Source organism: Lissotriton vulgaris, chromosome 6 (genome assembly GCF_964263255.1).
Source record: "Lissotriton vulgaris chromosome 6, aLisVul1.2, whole genome shotgun sequence".
NCBI classification, from domain to species: Eukaryota; Metazoa; Chordata; class Amphibia; order Caudata; family Salamandridae; genus Lissotriton; species Lissotriton vulgaris.
The window spans coordinates 815,662,949-815,677,743 of record NC_141694.1 but is presented as its reverse complement, the minus strand read 5'-3'; positions in this window follow the sequence as shown (position 1 = coordinate 815,677,743).

The window sequence follows — 14,795 nt, the reverse complement described above, 5'->3', positions numbered from 1 at the left end:
ATGAGGGCCACTGTTCCACCCAGTATGACGAGGTGTCTGATGTAGTCCATCGCTGCAGTCAGGGCAGTATCTGGGGCATATGTACAAGGAGTTAACGCCGCCCTAGCGTCAATTTTTTGATGTCATGGCTGCTTTTAATTATCACCTTATTTACAAGTTGCCGCTAACCTCAGTTAGCAGCAGTTTTCTGGCGAAAACGTGAATTTTTAAGATCACCACTTCTGTTAGCGGGAGTTAACGAAAATTAGATGCTAGGTAGGGGTTCCCGTGCAAAAACTGCTGCTAACCCCACTTCGTGATATTTACAAGGAATTCCTTGTATGGTGCAAAACCAAAAAAACTGCCTCTAACTGCAGTTAGAGGCAGTTTTTTAAGACCAGAAAACAGCTGGTCTTAAAAATGATGCAAACACGTGGGGACTCATTTCAGAAGGTTTTGGTGCTGGACAGTGCTGCAAGGAATGTTGCTGTGCTGCCCTGTGACAAAACTACAGTGCAGGAATGCGCACCATCACTAAGATAGTGTGTATTCCTGGGCAACATTCATGAAAAGTGTTGTATCGCTGCGACAAAACTGCGTTGCAACACTTTTCACTACGCCCTTCTTGCAACACCATGGATGCACTGTATTCACTGTATGGCGCTCCATGTCACTATAAATGACAGATACCTCTGGAATCCTGATGAATCTGTCAGCTCTGAAGTCACGCATTACTGCAGTTGTGTCACAAGCATGACGCAACTCTAGCAATGCATGGGGCCAGCCTATCCCTGTGGCACTGCGTCACCCTTACCCCTGCCATGAGGCGGGCGTAAGGTACTGAGGCAGTGGCATCTTGCAATTGTTGCAGTGAAATCCGATGGATTTCACTGTGCCACTCCTATGAGGCTATGTTGCGTGGGAACGCCCACCCTACATACATCATACCTGATGCAGGTATAATGTGAAACAGGCCTTCCTAAGTTTAATCATATGTCTAGATGCGTCACTTTGCAAATACGGCACAATGTGGTGCAAGAATCACGCTGCAAGCATGTCAAGGAAATGACTCACTGGTGGGGTGAAACTATCAGGAGGGGCTCATGAATAAGCCCCCTGTCTTTTTCCCCTTCGTTGGCGCACCATGGCTATCATGCGCCAAAGCAGGTACCTGTGCGCCATGATGCAAGGATGACTGTGTTGCAGAGTTGATTGATGTTGTGGCTTCATCACTTCTCGAGACGTCTGCAGGTGCGTCTGGAGTAGTGGAGGGCAGGAGTGAACCAGTTGGCCTTTGTGGAGTGTCGTTTGCCTGGTCTTTTCTTGAGGGGTGCCAGGGTGTTGGCACAGTTTGAGATCCATCAGTGGAGGTTGCGCGCTGCGGTGTTGTCGTCTGTAAGCGTTGGCGGAGTGGTGGTGCTGATGAGAAGTTCTTTGATGGCCTTGATCCAGCTGCGAGGGGGGGTGATGATGGTGCATGGTGGGCATGGCGAAGCCGTTATGTATACAATGATGGTCGGTCCAGGAGAGTCCGGTGGTGTGGGTGTAGTTGAAGTTCTCGCTGGCAGAGAAGACGTGCTCGAGCCTGTGTCCGGCTATGTGGGTTAGTGCGGTGACTAGCTGCTTGAGTCCAATGTTGGCGATGTTCCCCAGGAAGGGTGGTCACTGGGGTTGTCCAGCTGGAACTTGAGGTCTCCAGGTAGGATGTAGTCAGTGGATGGGAGAACCTGGGGTGTGAAGAGGTCTACAATGGCATCGTTGAATGGGGGTTTATGGTCCGTGGTCCTGTAGATGAGGGTGCCTCAGAGGGTGGTGTTGGGGTTGGTCCGGATCTGGAAGTGATGGTGTTCCATGGTCACCGTCGGGTCATTAGAGTGTGTGGTCGATCGGAGTGTGCTTTTTCAGACATTGGCAATGCCTCCTCCTGGGAGCTCGGGGTGCTCCATGCGAGTGAGTTTGTAGCCGTCGTGGATGTTGCAACCAAAACTAACAAAACTATTTATTTTTAGAAAGCAAAAAGACCTACCCAACATTACCCAGAAGGGAGAAAACACAATCACTGAAACAGCTGAAGATAACAAACTAAATCAGTAAAAGGACAAACAAGCAAACAAAGCAACCTGACTAAGGTGAGCATACTACTTCAACTATACGAAATGCCTCTTTATCTTTTAACAGGAATCAACAAACCATATTAGAAAATCACAGCTGGGAAAATCTAAATCAAACAATGTAATAAACAACCTGTTCTTAGAAAACTTAATATGCAACCAATGAATTTTTAACCATTTATTTTTTTGCAGGTTTTAATAAAAAAAAATCAAAATAGAAAACACACAATAACACCAAAACTTTCTAAAACATGTATTCTGAAATATACATTGTCAAAAGTGTAAAACATTTTCTTTGCAGATTAAACGTTCATTTTAAAAATATAACACAAAAACACTTTTTGTCCCTTCTCTCATATACATAATGGCATCAGGAAGACAAGCCACCTTTGTGAAATCCCAAAGAGGAAATCAACTCCTAACGCATGGTGGCTACCTTTATTGTAAGGAGAGATTAACTGAGCCCAGGAGTCATCGGAGGTGTGTTCAGTATTACTCATCCCATTGCACAGTCATAGCGGTTACTCTTGGTGACACTATTGAAAGGACCACAGAGCATAACCACCCTGCCTCTGCAATGGAGATTGAAGTTAGAGAAAGTTTTACCAAAATGAAAGAACTTGCATCCACCTCCAATGAACCCTGTGGCGCAGTTTTGAGGGAGGTATCCCAACACATTCCTATACAAGTAGCGAGTTGTATGCCCACAATCCCAAACTTATGCCGAATTATACAGAGAAAAAAACAGGCCTGGTAACCCTTAACATGTAACACCCCAAACATACTCTGATATTAACATTCCTCCTGAATTACAGTTACTAATGAAAACTTTCTTTTGCATGACAACAAAAACCCTCAGAAAATAATTTTAATCTTTGGCACACCTGGTAACATTGTAAAATTCGAGACGAGTGATATTTGGATGATGGATGGGACGTTTAAATCCACACCCACCAATTCATCCAAATAAACACTATTCATGCTACAATAATAGCACTTAGGGGCCGATTCCGATTTAGTTTGGAAGGGCACCGAATCGGGTTCGGCATTAGCGGATCTTCTTCGAAGGCTGAATTTCCATCTGGTTCGTACACAGGTCTGGACGTCGAAGTACGATGCGAACAAGCGCAAAATCTCCATCCAAATCGTTTCCGGGTCCGAACCGCTCCGTACGTCTCGGCCGTAAGCTAACCGTGGCGCGCAATGGAGGCGTATTCCGACCGAGCCAGTACAATGCTCGATTCAGACAGCCGGTTCGAGTCGGAGCTTCCGGCTCGCAATAGCTCCCGGAGATGGGCTTTGGGGGTCTGCATCGGACCCCCTGTTATCCGCAGCCTTACGACTCGGACACAGGGGGAGACCCATGGGTCTCCCCAACACAGGCAGGTAAGGTGCGGATGGCACCAACACGTACCCACTGTAGGGGGACGCACTTGTCCACAATGTACCCATTCAGTCAATGGGAGCCCATGTATGCATCGTATGATTGGCTCCCATTGACTTCTATGGGTCCGACAGTATACGGCTGCATCGTACTCGCTCAGTCAGACTGCAGGAGTACAGATCGGGCAGAAAACACCCCGGATCCGGCCCGGTCGGAGTGCTTTTCAACCGAGATCGAAATCGGCCCCTTAGTGTACAGTTTACTCCCCGATAAGCAAACTTCAACTTACACTGAATTTTTAACAGTGGTAAAAGCTAAAACACAAAATAAAAGTCCTAGAAAAGTGATAATTGATTTTGAATTATCAATGATTAACACTGTAGCCAAAATGTATCCTGATACCCAAATTCAAGGATGTTTTTTTCACTCTTCACAGGCGTTCTGGAGAAAAATTAAAAAAAAGTTTTAAAACATCCATAGTTGAAGATTACATATCAGACAGTAAACTGCAATTTGAGTTAAAAAAATGAACTGCCTTGTGCTTTGTTCCTCCTGACTGTGTAGATGAATACTACACACCAATTATTGAATCTGACTATTTTACTACAAATTAAGACAAATTGGGCGCCATAGTAAATTACTTTGAGGACGCAGGTGGGGTCGCAGGAGGAATCCAAGGTTTCCTGTGAAGTGGTGGAACTGTTACACAACTTGCTTAGAGGGAGAGCAAAGACCAATAATGCCATAGAGGGATGGCACTACTCCTTCAATAAATCAATTGGAAAAACACACCCAAACGTTTATCATTTCTTGGAAAGTTTGATGAAGGAGCACAGTTTCCAAGAAATGAGAATAGTGCAATAATTGACTGGTAGTCTGAACCCATGAATTTCCAAAAGAACAAAAGAAATGTCCGAGAGATTATTGGGACAAATTCAACAGTTTTCGTTGATGGTGGCTTCAGAATACCTAGACAATATTGCACACATACTACAATTCTAACAATCACTAACACATATTCTATCTTACTTGCCTGTTTGGCAAATAAATGAAAACATTAAATTGGCATTTTTTAATACAATATTCCACATCCCCAAAAAAGTCTTCCTTCTTCAACTCTTGTTCTTTTGTAAAATTCCAGAGTTCACCAAGAGTCTACAGCTCACCATAAATCCAAAGTATCAAATCCAGAATTCACTATTGAATCGAAAGCCCATGCAAAACTATAAAAAGAGACACAGATTGGCATAGCCATATTTTACAGCACACACACTGCTGCAAAATATACTGTGTAAACGAAAAATAAACGCATCCCTCCAAAAAAATCCAGAAAAATGAAATGTTAGGCAAAAAATGCAACAAGAAATCCATCGTTGCAATCCTCTCTCCATCCATTTTGTATCAAAAGTTTTTCAAAAACGAAAAATCCAACTTTAAAATGCAGAAAAAATCTTGCATTAAGTTAAAATCTATTAGAAAAAATGCCAAACTGTCCAAAACATCCATTTGGCCATCGATGCCATCTGTGTTCTCCAAACTTTTACGTGTTTGAACGTCCATGAATAAGCAATGCTTTTTTTTTTTAAACGCGATGCACCAAAAAGTTTTACAAAAAATATTGCTTCCTTTACACATCGGTTTAAAAGAAATGTTAATGATTCTTTCCACATATTTTTTTTTTTTTTTTTTTAAACTGAAAAAAGCAATCAACCGGACATGGGCCTAAAACCGCTACCTGTATAGGAATGAAAATGTAGTTTAAAAATTTTGAAGCATAAATCAAAATATGAACATCTATCTAACTACCGCCCTCTCTCCCTACAGTAAACTATGTCACCCACAATCTCTATTTAATAAATAAAATTTGTCTTCCCTAACCACAGCTCTTCCTTGCTTCCGATCTTGACCACGCAACAAATACACAACTGCATATGTCATCTGTAAAAGTAAAAAGAAAAAAGGACAATTCCACCCATTGATTTGAATGAAACAATGTGGGGGGAAAAACTAAAAAATATGTATACAAAATATTAACATACTCCATTGGAAAAGATATTATTTAAAAAAAGAATTATATATAATTAAACATGTTTATATTAATTTAATGAAAATTACTAACTCACTGTTATATATATTTTGTAAATACATAAATATTTTTAATAAATACTTTTGTGTCCTATTTAATTATTTATTAACAAATTACGAATACATTTCTTTTTATTATTATCTTCTTTACTCTATTTTTTATAAAAGCATCTGACTGTACATATAACCCTTTTTACTGTATTTTATGTTTTATTGATTTATTGTATATCAACTAATATTTATAAATAATGTTTTAAAAATACTACACACTCCTACACAAAAAACTATTTCTGTAACAGCCCATACCAGAGTGTAAATGTTAAAGTCTCATAATTTGTTATCTTAATTATTAGAAAAATGATATAATTATTATTGTTATAAAATTAAATTACTAAACAAGAATTAAAATTAATATGTGGGTATCAATACACTCCGCCATCCAAAACCCGGGATTCCCGGGCGTCGAGTGACAGAGAAATGGTGTTACACCCTCATAAGTATTATTTTTAATTATTATGAAATTACTATAAATGTTTAATAAATGTAATAAACAACAATGAAAGAGTGTTAGTAACTTTAAAGGAAAAGGATATTCGAGCACACAAGAGGACAACACCTATTTGGTGTGTCTAGAAAGCCCTCACTCACCGACCTGGTCGGTGGCATGCTTCATCATTGGGCACCCACCGGGAGTGACTGAGTGCCACCCCAGTGTGCTTCAACGCCAGACCGCGTGAACTTAGCACTTAAAGAGAATTTCTCCGCATACAAAGGGCAACTTTATCTTCAGTGCTCTGGTACATCAATGGGCAGCACATTCGCCCCCAGTGTGGCAGGCCTGTATGTTTATGATTTCGAGGCTAGACACATCCTGCTACAATCCTTTCGCCCCCCCCCCATATTTACTTTTGGAGACGCTATATCGACGACGTGCTCTTGATCTGGAAAGGGGGCATGGCCCGCTTTGAAGATTTCCTTGAATGGATCAACACAGCTGATAGGAACCTGAAGTTCACCCACACAGGTAGCACCACCAAAGTGGTCTTCCTTGATGTAGTCATTACCAACACAGGAACCTCGCTGACTACCAAAACCCACTTCAAACCCACCGCAAAAAATAATCTGCTTGAGTTCACCAGTTTTCACCCTCGACCTTTAAAGGAAAACCTACCCTACGGACAATACTTGAGGATTAGGCGTAACTGCAGCAACATTGACGACTTCAAACAGCAATCTGCAGGCCTCACTGACAAACTGCAAATGAGAGGATACCCCAATCACATCCTGAATAAAGGCTTCAAACGGGCACGCAATCAACCTCACAAAGCCCTCCTGGAATCATTTGAGAGACCTCCTGAGGAACCCCCCCCCTGACCTGTGTGACCACATACAGCAGTCTATCCAATTTGATGAAGAAATCCATCAATAAGAATTGGAAAATTATTACAAGCATGAACAAGACCTGGCAAAAATCACTTTTCTCCTTCAGAAAGGGGCGAAGCTTGAAAGACTCCCTTTTACACCCCAGACCGAAGGAAGGTACTGTCGCAACAAGACGGAGCATCACAGATGCCTGGGGCCTACCCAGAGTCACAGGACACTTTCCATGCTCTAACTGCAGCGTTTGCCACCTGACGACAGCCACCAAGACTATCGCTGGAACAAAGAAAAATTTGGACACAAAAACTCCACACTAACTGTAACTCTTCCAATGTCATTTATTTAATCACATGTCCCTGCAAGCTACGGTATATCGGTATGACAACGAGGAAAATCAAGCAGAGGATCTGTGAACACAGAAGCAACATAAGGTGTCAGAGAGCGTCCACCAAAATGAGCGATCATTTCCTGCAAGCCAATCATACCACGAACGACCTAAGGTGGACCATAATAGAACAAATAATTGAAGGCACGAACATTGCTGACAGACTCTATGAGAAAGAACAAAGGTGGATGTACCGCCTTGGTACCCACCTAAATGGCCTGAATGATGATATAGCATGGGCTTCTGTCCTTAAGTAACTGTAGTATGTACAATCTGGGTCGTTCAGAAGAAACCCACTGGTTTGGCCTGCACGCACCCTGACTTTGTTACAAGGCCAGTTCTACCCAACTGTCCAAGTCCATGGCGTGACTGCTTCTAATATGAATATCCCTGAAAACACATTGCTTCCTCATGCAGGGCACCAAACCCTCACCACTGAGGGTATCACAATATTCCCCGCCCATTTTTTCGTCCTTTTTTTGTCCTTTGGCTCATGGCTTTGCGGTCATTTTGTTCTTACACACTGACAATAACGTAGTTTGCAAATTAGCCTAGACGTGCTCTTAGACCCAGTGCACGCTTGGCCTGTTCGAGTCCTCACCACATTGCGGATTAATTTGTAGTCTCAATGTATTTGCATCCTTCTCCATACATTGGGCGCACCTCTGCCCACCACGGGCTCAGTAATTTGTAAGCTGTCACTCGCTTGGGGAAACTACCATTGTGGTACCATACCAGTATGTTACCCACTTTTTTAAGCACAATTTTTGATCTGAGCACCTCGCGATGGCAGTCTCTTTAATTATACTGTAGACGCTCATGGCATCTCGGAGCGCTGAAGTACTATCCTGAGAGGACACCGGAATAACTATTAAAGTTTTTCCCCTTCACACACACGAGTGAGTTAGCACTCTAGTCTCTCTTTCTGGCTAAGCTCTCACACTCACTTTGGCGTCAATGGTGATTGGGCAATAACACGCACGATCACCCAGGCCCCGCCCACCCTGGAAATGCGAACGTCCTCACTTTGAGCTGACCATATATTCCTTACACCGGGCTCTGCCTCCCATCGTCGAGACCCGGTTCAGAGGGCGCATGCAGGTTTACTAGCGGGTGCCTGGCGTCGCGGGCGTGAGTGCTTCTTAAACCACGGAATCTAATCCAGCTAAGTACTATTTACGGCTTCTTTTAATGTTCGTTTCCTTTTTCGCTTTTTTGTAGGGTGTGCCAAATACGCTACCACCCCCCTCCCGAGGTCTATGTGGTGACACTGTCTCACCTTTCAAGTGAGAACCACCTCCATTTCTCTATCTATCTGTGGGGGAGATGGGTCACCGGCCTTTAGCCCATTGATCCGTCCCTCACACACACGCGGCGCGCCAGGCACTGCTTAAGGGCTTAGAGTTATAGATCTGTTTGTCCACCATTGTGACACCTACTGTATTGGCCCTCTGCGCACCTAAGCACATACGCGCACCGGTGGGCATTTTTCAATACCTACCGGCACGGTCATATTACTTTGATCGCCATTGCACCGATCTGCAGTTTCTGATGCAGATCAGCCCACACCCACATGCGGAGCCTAAACTTACCAGCTAGTGTGTGGGTACAAGTGTTTTTATACCACTCGAGCACAAAGTCACCGAATACAACCGATATACTTTTGAGCTGAAAAAACGAATTGTTTGTTTGTCTCTACCTGTATGTCTGTGTTGTTTCCCTCCACAGGTGCATTTAAATTTTTACGGTCCCCCGAATTGAGAGACCCTAAAGGGAATTTTTGTTTTCCCTTTTTGCTTGCACTTTTTCTGATGATTTTTTACTTTCACATCCCTTGGTAGGGTGGGCCTTAGCGTGTCCATACCGCCGGGGTGTAGTCCACCTTAGGTCCTGATGAATGCCAGGTAAATAAAACCGACATTGGCAGAAACATGTTGACCATCACCTAATATTACTGGAAACAGACCAATCAACTCATTTGGTCTAGGTTTCCAACACATTTTTAATATGTCTCATTGATCAGCCAATAAAACATTTTTTGATACAACTAAGGCATTTTTAACCCACCACTTGCACATTTCCTAATCACTAGCATGATCACTTAGCTCTCACATCTTCACGTTACCCGCTCCGCAGTAAATCTGGCGTTGAAGCACACTGGGGTGGCACTCGGTCACTCCCAGTGGGGCCCAATGATGAAGCATGTCACCGACCAGGTCGGTGAGTGAGGGCTTTCTAGACACACCAAATAGGTGTTGTCCTCTTGTGTGCTCGAATATCCTTTTCCTTTAAAGTTACTAACACTCTTTCATTGTTGTTCATTAAGTTCAGTGGGGAATAAGAGTGTTGTCTCTCCCTACCTCTCTTCTTGTTGATATGTAATAAATGTAATATACATACATTATAATTCCTTTACATCCCGTGCCAGAGAAATGGTGTCACACCCTCATAGGTAATATTTAAAATGATTATGAAATTGCTAAAAATAAAGAATACATTTAATATTAATTAATACCCAGGTATTAAAATGTATTTCTGAGTATTAATACACTCGCTCATCTTAAACCCCTAATTCCCTTGCATTCCGTGCCAGAGAAAGGATGTCACACCTTCATAAGTATTTTTTTTAATCATTATTCCATTACTGAAAATTAACAATAAATGAAACATTAATTAATATCCAGGTATTCAAATGAATAGCTAGGTATTAATACACTACCCCACCCAAAACCCCGAGTTTCCTTCCATCTTGTGCCAGAGAAAAGGTGTCTCACCCTCATAAGTTATTTATTATTATTATTAAATTTCTAAAAATAAATAAAACATTTAATTTTAATTAATACTCAGTATTAAAATGTATACCAGAGTTTTAATACACTCCCCCACCCTAAACTCCACATTTTTCGTGCATCTCGTGCCAGAGAAAGGGTGTCACACCCTCATAAGTATTTTTCTAATCATTATTCAATTACTGATAATCATCAATAAATGTAATATTCATTAATATCCAGGTATTTAAATTAATACCTGGGTATTAATACATCCGCCGCCTAAAACCCCTAATTGCCTTGCATCCTGTGCCAAACAAAGGGTGTCACATTCATAAATATGATTTTTATTTAGTATTAAATTGCTTAAAAAAAGAATATTACATTTAATATTCATTAATCCCAGGTATTAAAATAATAAATAGGCATTAATACACTCCCCCACCCGAAACCCTAAATTCCACTGCATCCCCTGTCAGAGAATAATAATTACACCCTCAAAAAATATTAATTAATAATTTTGGAAACAATACCAATATTAATATTCAATCAATCAATCCATCAATCAAGTGGCTTGTAAAGAGCGACTACTCACCAGTAGGGGTCTCAAGGCACTGGAGGCGGCGGGGTGGAGGCTGCAGACCTGTCGCAAGGCATTGTGGTTCAGTCGAAGAGCTAGGTCCTTCCTGAATTGGGGCTATGACAGTGATTGCCTTAGGGAGAGAGGCAGGATGATCCAGGTCTTTGCTGAGAGGTTGGAGAAGGATCTTCTCCCGACCGTGGTCTTGCAGATACATAGGATGGCGGCTAGGGCCAGTTGAATGGTGCAGAGGTCTCTGGTGAGTGCGTGGAATGAGAGGCGTGGCCGAGGTATGCACGTTCCATGTCGTGTAGGTTTGTAGGCGTGTGTGAGGAGCTTGAAGGTGATCCTTTTGTTGACTCGGAGCCAGTGGAGGTCTCTCAGGTGGAAGGTGATGTGGCTGCGGCAGGGGATGTTGAGGATGAGTCTGGCGGAGGCGTTCTGGATGCTTTGCAGTTTCTTGGGGAGTTTCTGGGTTATGCCGGCATAGAGTGCGTTGCCGTAGTCAAGTCTGCTGCCAATCAGTGTATGGGTGACTGTCTTTCTGGACTCAGTGGGGATCCACTTGAAGATCTTTCGGAGCAGGCGTAGCATATGGAAGCGAGATGATGAGACAGCCTTGATCTGGCGGTTCATGGTGAGCGAGGAGTCCAAGATGATGCAGAGATTTCTTTTCGTGGTCTGTGGGTGTGGGCGGAGGTCTAAGATTTGCAGGCCATTGGGAGTCATCCCAAGCGGAGGGGATGGAGCCCAAGATGAGGACTTCGGTCTTCTCTGAGTTTAGCTTGAGGCAGATGTCCTTCATCCAGGTGATGACAGCCTTCATCCTGTCATGGATGTTTCTCTTGGTGACTGTTGGTTCACTGGTGAGGGAAAAGATTAGCTTGGTCTCGTTGGTGTTGAAGACGATGTTGAGTCCGTGCTTCCTGATGATAACTCCGAGCAAGGCCGTGTAGATCTTGATGAGAGTGGGCCTCAGGGAAGAGCCCTCAGGCACTCCGCAGCTGATTTCTGTGGGCTCTGAGACGAAGAGTGGTAGCCTGACTCTCTGTGTTCGGCTGGTGAGGAAGGAACGGATCTATTCTATGGCATTTTTGTGGATTCTGGCGTCGTGGAGTCTTGTGCATAGGGTGTGGCGGGCGAAGGTGTCGAAGGCGGGCGAGAGGTCCAGGAGCATGAGGGCTGAAGGTTTGCCTCAGTCAACAAGGCTGCGGACGTCGTCAGTGGCGGCGATTAGGGCGGTCTCTGTACTGTGATTACTTCGTAAGCCGGATTGCGAGTGGTCCAGGATGTGGTTCCTCTTGATGAACTCGGAAAGTTGGGCATTGGTTACCTTCTCAATGACTTTGGCTGGAAAGGAGGGCAGAAAGATGGGTCTGAAGTTCTTGAGGTCCTTCAGGTCGGCAGAGGGGTTGATCTCTGTGTGTTTTTTCAGTCTTCCTGGAATGTGGCTGAGTTGATGGAGCAGTTGATGGTGCGGCTGAGTTTGGGGGCGATGGAGTTGCTGGCTCTGTTGAAGACATGGTGCCGCAGGGGTCTGAGGGTGAGCCTGAGTGGATACTCTTCATGATCTTTAGGGTGACATCTGTGGTCAGGGGAGGCCAACTGATCAGGGTCTGCTGGGGTCTGGTATTGTTGGGTGCGATGATTGTGAGTGAGGTGAGAGGTTCTTGGGTATCGAGGTTATTGAGGCTGACATAGATCTCATTAAACTTGCGGTGGAAGAAGGCACTAAGGTTGTTGCAGAGGTCTTGGTAGGGTGGGACGTCTGCTGTGCCTGTGCTGGGTTTGGCGAAATCATTGACCACGGGGAAAGTTCCTTGCTATTGTGCACCTTGGTGTTGATCCTTTCTTTTAAGTCCTCTTTCTTAATTGACCTGATGAGATGATGATGTGCGGTCTTGCTGCTCTTCCATCTCTTTTGAAGCCATCAACAGGAGTGTCTGGACTCATGCAGGGCAGGGGAGAACCAACTAGCGTTTTTGGAGTTTGGTTTGCCTGCACTTTCTTTATAGGAGCCAGTGCATCAGCACAGTTGGAGATCCATTGGTTGAGGTTGTGAGCTGAGGTATTATCGTCAGCAGAAGTCAGAGGTGGTGTGTTGCTGAAGGAGGCGGTGAGCTGTTCTTCAGTGACCTTGTTCCATCTTCTGTGAGGGTAGTGGTGGGCGTGGTAGTGTACAGTGGGTTTGGTGAAGTGTATTCAGCGGTTTTCGGTCCAAGGCAGCTCGGAGGTGTGGCTGAAGGAGACGTTATCACTGCTGGAGAAGACGGGGTTGAGCGTGTGTCCTGCTGAGTGGTTAGAGAGGTAATCCATTGTCTGAGTCCAACGGTGGTGAAATTTTCCAGCAGGGACGATGTGTTATTGTCATTGGGGTTGTCCATATTCAAGTTGAGGCCACCGAGGAGGATGTAGTCAGAGGAGACGAGAGCCTGGGGTGCGACGAAGGCGAGGATAGTGTCGCTGAAGAGTAGATAGGGTCTAAGAGGTTTGTAGATGAGGGTGCCACGGAAGGTGGTGTTCGGGTTGGTTTGGACCTGGAAGTGAAGATGATCCATGTTGGTTGCGTGGTTGTCTGAGTGGGCGGCAGGCGGTGTGGTGTCCAGTGTTGAGGGCGTAGAGGGTGCGGGTACTAGGGCCGGGGCCTGTGGTGCTGGGAGTGCTCCAGGTGTCTTTGGCACACCTGCGGCTTGCCCGCACTGCAGTGACCATGGAGTGGCTTGAGGGAGGGGGGCTGGACCGCAGGGGCAATGAGGCGGAAAAGGGGAGAGCTGCGCAAGAGGAGGGTGCGGCTGTGGCTGACTAGCAGCTGCAGGGACACCGCAAGGGAAGGCCCAATACGACAGGTGGAGAAAAATCAGAAAGCTGAAGGGGAAGAAAGTGACAAAAAACAGAGGATGCAGAAGGTGAATAGTGTGACAGTAGTGTACAAAGTGCTAACAGAGGAAAAGAGATAAGATCAGGAGGGGAGGCAGAGGCCGAGAGACAGAGCAGTCAATGGCTGTAGTCCCAGTCAGCTGGCCCCAGCCATGTGTATCAACATCCACTTACCTAGCCAAATCTTTGGCTCAGCAAGGGGTAGCAGAAGCCTACCCAGGCTCATGAAGGCAGTCTACAGGTTGGGGATAGGGCTCTGCAGGGGAAGCAGGAGGGGCCACAACAGGAGTGGTGACCAGACCAAGAGGTCGTGGGCTACTCACTGGAGCAATGCAATGGCCTCCATTAAGTAGCCTTGGGAGGAGAGAGGGGCAGTCCAGTAGGCAGGAGGGCAGGGTGCTTGGCAGAAGAACGGCACAGGACCGGATTGAGCAGGTCAGAGGGACAGGAACCCAAGGGCAGGATGGGGGCCAAAACAGACAGCAAGAGGTCACAGTAATAACAAAATATACAGTAAATGTGAGAAAAATACAATAAAGTGACAAAGGACCATACATTCAAATTAAATATGGAAAGCTGAAAACCAAGCCTGAGTGGAAATCAGGCGAGGCAAGGAGTCACCAGGGGAACCAGAGCTCGAACAGAGGTGCAGGTGGCTGGAGGACTGGGTTGGTGCCTTTGTGCCACAGGAACTGCACAGGAGGAGTGTTGACTAGACCAAGAGGTCGTGGGCTAGATTGGAGATGTGTAGAGTAGAGGGTCGTACAATGGGGTAAAGTGTTGTGCAGTGGAGTGCAATAACATACAGTGCATTGGCATACAGTGGTGTTATGTACAGTGGAATAGCGTAGAATGGAGTGGTGTTGACTGGAGTGGCATAGAGTCGAGTGGCATGGAGTGGAATAGCGTAGAGTGGAGTGGTGTAGAGTTGAGTTGTGTACAGTGGAATAGTGTAGAGTGGAGTGGCGAACACTGGAGTGATGTGGAGTGGTGTAACATTTAATAGCATAGGGTGGAAAACCATAGAGTGTAGTGGTGTTGCGTGTGGAGTGTTCTGGAATGAAGTGAGGTCACTGAACATGCCATGAATGATGTAATATGTGACATCATCAGCAGTGCACTGCGGGTGCGCGAGTTATAGTTAGCAGAACTAAATATACCGGAGGAATTTCTATGGTTTTCTACGAATGAAATGTCCAGCTAACTATAACACCCCTGAAACCTATGTTTTTTTCTGTGAATTTCT